The following is a 5,176-nucleotide window of genomic DNA, read 5'->3' on the forward strand; positions in this document are numbered from 1 at the left end:
ACCCTAAACTGAATTCTTCCTTTGGTCAGCATTAGGGTTTTAAACCCTAAACTGAATTTTTTTTCATTCAGCCAGCATTAGGGTTTTAAACCCTAAACTGAGCTTTTCCATGCAATCAGCATTAGGGTTTTAAACCCTAAACTGAATTTTTCCTTTGGTCAGCATTAGGGTTTTAAACCCTAAACTGAATTTTTTTCCATTTAGCCAGCATTAGGGTTTTAAACCCTAAACTGAGCTTTTCCATGCAATCAGCATTAGGGTTTTAAACCCTAAACTGAATTTTTCCTTTAGTCAGCATTAGGGTTTTAAACCCTAAACTGAACTCTTTTCCATTCAGCCAGCATTAGGGTTTTAAACCCTAAACTGAGCTTTTCCATGCAATCAGCATTAGGGTTTTAAACCCTAAACTGAATTTTTCCTTTAGTCAGCATTAGGGTTTTAAACCCTAAACTGAACTTTTTTCCATTCAGCCAGCATTAGGGTTTTAAAACCTAAACTGAGATTTTCCATGCAATCAGCATTAAGGTTTTAAACCCTAAACTGAATTTTTCCTTTGGTCAGCATTAGGATTTTAAACCCTAAACTGAGCTTTTCCATGCAATCAGCATTAGGGTTTTAAACCCTAAACTGAATTTTTCCTTTAGTCAGCATTAGGGTTTTAAACCCTAAACTGAACTTTTTCCATTCAGCCAGCATTAGGATTTTCAACCCTAAACTGAGCTTTTCCATGCATTCAGCATTAGGGTTTTAAACCTTAAGCTGAATTTTCCCTTTGGTCAGCATTAGGGTTTTAAATCATAAACTGAATTTTCCTTTAGTCAGCATTAGGATCTTAAACCCTAAACTGAACATTTTCTCTTAATCAGCATCAGGGTTTTTTAAAACCCTAAACTAAACTTTCCCCCAGTTGGTCAGTATCAGAGTTTCGACTCTAAAACCGAACTTCTCCCCAGCTAGTCGGTATTAGGGCTCCAACCCTGAACTGAGCATTTTTATCTTCCTTCATCAATTTTATGAACTTCCTGACGAATAATTCACGAAATTTTCCTAGTGAAACTGGGGCAGAAAATTTCGTTCGTTTGTTTTTCTCCCACAGGTCTAACCTCGAGCCACACGGATCGAAATGACCCACGAGATGAGTCTCAACTCAGAATCAAAGAAGAAAAAGACAAAAAGAAGATATCCCGAGACATCAGAGTGAATGGAAGGCGGATCGACTCCAACATTTGACTAAGGTCCTGAACTCTGCCAGTCGCATTTTACTCAGTATCCCAAAGATTGAACAAGTCGCCGCAACTTGCAAGCATCAAGATTCGGATCAAAGTCTCCAAGCACAATCAGCTAAGACCCAAGATCAAGTCGCAAAAGAATCATAGATAGGAATCTTGTAACTCGCAGTTGACATGCATATAAGTAGTTAGTTCAGTTCCAATTTTCCTTTGGTTGTAATAAGGCGGTCAGTGATGCAGCAGTGACAACAGCAACAGCAGTAACAGCAAGCATTGCAATCCCATGGTAGTCCCAGCTACCAAAATTTTCCCGAACTACATTGACCTGATTCCTGTTTAGCCCAGGATATGTAGGAAATCTTTGAAGCAAGATTCGGTCAGATCTTTCAAAAACATGCTTCACACGGAGTAGTCCATAGGCAAAAATCGCTCATACACGCTCACTTTATCTTTGCACGAAAACTCTTCGTGTTTCCGAACAAAGAGGGGCAGCTGTGAGCACGTGATTTTTGTTTCGCGCGACAATCGCTCCAAAAGAAATAAAAAAATAATAACAATTGGTCCTGCTGTACAATTTTTGGATTTTTACATGGCACTTTGTTAATTATTTATGATTTTTTGCCCATTTTTATTTTATTAAAACAAAATACAAAAAATGTATGTGTCATGCATAATTTGAACCGTAATCCGGTTGTTAAATAGAAAATCATAAATAGGCATCTTTGTCCGTGATTTTGTTTTTGCTTGATTTTACCTGTTTTAAAATATTTTAAGGTGTGTGCAAATAATTGTATTAAGTGTTTATTTAATTTTAATTTGATTTACTTAGGTTTTGTTTTTAAAATAAAGAAGAAAATAAAATAATAATAATAAAAAAATCTTTTCGGACTTGGGCCAATTTTAAACAAATTGGCCCAAACAAACTCAGCTCAAAACCCCTGTGAAACCCGGTCCACACCAGCTAACACCCAGAGCGTCCAAACGACGCCGTGTTAATCCAGTCTGATCTGGGCCGTTGATCTCAAATTGATCAACGGCCAAGATCAATTCCCCATAACCCACTGAGGAACCCGACCCGTTTCCACCCGGACCGACCCAAACCCCTTTAGGATGAAACGACACCGTTTCCCCATCAGATGAAAGATCTGGGCCTTCCATCTTGCCTCATCCAACGACCGAGATCAACCCACCCATCCCATATATAATCTTCCAACCATACCCTGCCCCCTATCCAATACCCCGGCCTTCGTCTTCACAGACCATTCCCCTTCAAACCCTAGCCGCCCCCATCTCCCTTCACCAGAAACCCGGCGGCATGAACGCCGGTGACCTTCCCCTTAACACCATAGAACCCCCTTGCCATCCTGAACCTGGATCTGTTAACCACCTAGCTCGAATCCCTTCCCACCTTCTCGAATCTTTATTTGAAGATTCGAGTCGGAACCTGACTTACACCGTTTGACCCCAGTTTCACACCAGACACTCCCCAGACCCCCTTCGTGACCAAACCATGCTTGGTTTGGTCCGAATCTGACCAGGGAAGCATGAATCCCAGATCTGATTTTTGGAACCATAGGGTTCCTCGTCGATGGTCCGTGTCTTGTTCAATCCGAAGAGATTAAGGTCTAATGGACCTTAATCGAAGTGTTTCTCATCTGAGAAACAATTCGATTAAAGTCCGTTCAGCCTTAAGAAAGGTCTGTTCGAGTCCAAGCTAGGGTCTTTTGATTTTTCGGATTTTAAGGTGAGTTTTGCTTTCTTTTCTTTATTTGTTTTAGTCCATGTGATTGTTCTAAAGGCTGTTCATGTTTCGCGAAATCTGTGTTTTGAGTTTTATCAACTGTGTCCTGTCCACCTTGCCTGAACCTTTGTTGTTTGATTGAGTTCCTTCTTCTACTTGTCCTGATAATGTGTATGTATGTATTTGTTGTGCAATTGGTTGAATTTCAAAATTGAACTGATTAACTGATTCCTCGGGTACAATTCTGCTTAGTCAATACAATTCGAATCATGTGTCCTATACTGTTAAATGTCTGATTTTGGTTGTATGTGTTATAACTAATATAGTCGAGTCGACAAATGTCGTCAATTAATTTCAGTAGTTCAAATGTTAACAATTGAACCTGTTGCCTGCTGCAACTTTGTTTGACTCAAAGTATGAATCAGTTAGGAGTTGAATTTAGCTACTTATAGTTGTTAATCTGAATCAGAAATATAAAAGGATTGGTTTTGTTTAGTTGCAGTCAGAATTGGAGGGCATGTGCACTTGTGCACAACATGTGCATAAAGGCCTTTATTACATTTAAAATAGTTTGACAGCATATGCTGTCAGATTATACTCTGTTGCCCATATCCTGTTTTAGTTTAGAAATATTAACCCTCACTTAAAAGGTAAGTCTGCCAGGGAATATCATGGGGTTTATATACTTAAAAGTTTGAGTGGAAACTGAAAAAGAGGGAGCACATGGGAGGGTGTTTGGGTGATTGATGAACAGGCTGTTAAAGGCAGACTTTAGGCTTATAAAAGGAAGAACTTCCATCAGTTTAAGGGGACAGACATAAGAGAACAGAGAGATAGAGGGATAGAGACTGAATCATTGAGGGCTTGAAGTTCAAAAAAAGAAAGAAAAACTGAGAGGAGTTTTCTTTTGATAACTCAAATAGATTCCAAGATTGAAAATTGTCACTCTTTTGTTTAAGAAGAAAAGAGATAGTGAGAGGGATATCATAAAAAGGTACATACAAACACATTGAGAGAACTAATATACACAGATAGAGAGTGAACAAGAAACAGGGAATATACAGAAATTTCAGGAAAAATTGTTTTCTGTTTGGGCTTCATTTGCTGTCAACCTGTTGGGCTGTACTGATTCTTCCGAGTCTCAATTGAGATTTCTGGTGGTATTTTCGTGCTTAGTTTCTTTTGAGTTGGTCTGCCTGGAGTTTTGTTTATGCTTCACTGCCTACTGCTGTCATTTTCCACTTTTTCCTCGTCTATAATTGTATCTTGCACCGGAACTTGTCCTGCTGCTGTTATCTGTTACTGCTGCTGTTTCGCTTGCACTGTTTGGTCAACTGACTCTCTTGATTTCTTCATTGTAAGCGTCTTCTCAGGTACACACTTCGAATCTGTCTGATGTAACTGATGTAGAAATGAAAATTGAAATGAAAGATCTGAAGAATCTTTAATCATCTGTGGCTTTACTTACAGCTTTGCGAATATTGTTAAAGTTGTTTAAATCCTTTAATTTGTAGCCTAATAGAGAATACATTCGTAAGTTTGTACTTAATTAATGTTTATGTTGATCTGAAACCGTGGTATTTGATTCATTTAGAAGCATACAGGATGTAAACACAGTTCATGGAATGTGAAACTATTCAATATGATTGTTAGAATTGAACTCACTCTTTCAGCATGCTTTGAATAAGTAGGGGCCAATGGCTGTTAAATCGAGCCAAATACAATACAGTTTTAAATCACCCAGTTTCGACTTCTTTAGGCGATTTATAGGACTAGCTTTGAATATCATCGGTAACATTCTTTAATAAGGAATTCTACTAACCCTGTTTAAGCAAGTTAATCTAAATTCGACTTAAAGATGTTTGTTCGGATTAAGTGTTGTATTTCGTTAACTCGTATGTGATTTCCTTGTCAAATTAAAGCATTTTTCCGTTAAAATATAATGTTTTCTTAACTTTGTAAATAATTAATCATAAAAACCCGGATTAGGCCAAAGCAGCATGTACCTTTTTTTTTCCTTCTAGTTTTAGAGACAAATGTATTAGAAATGTAGCCACTTTAAGATATCCTTTCTAAATAGAGACGAGCCTCGCCAAATAAAATGCAAAATTGCGGGGCCCTCAATAAATAATCATAATAAATATTTAGAATTCAGGATAGGTCGTTTAGTGAATTTCATGGCTTCATACAAAATAATAATGCACTA

The sequence above is a fragment of the Nicotiana tabacum genome, chromosome 20 (genome assembly GCF_000715075.1).
Source record: "Nicotiana tabacum cultivar K326 chromosome 20, ASM71507v2, whole genome shotgun sequence".
In the NCBI taxonomy this organism is placed as follows: Eukaryota; Viridiplantae; Streptophyta; class Magnoliopsida; order Solanales; family Solanaceae; genus Nicotiana; species Nicotiana tabacum.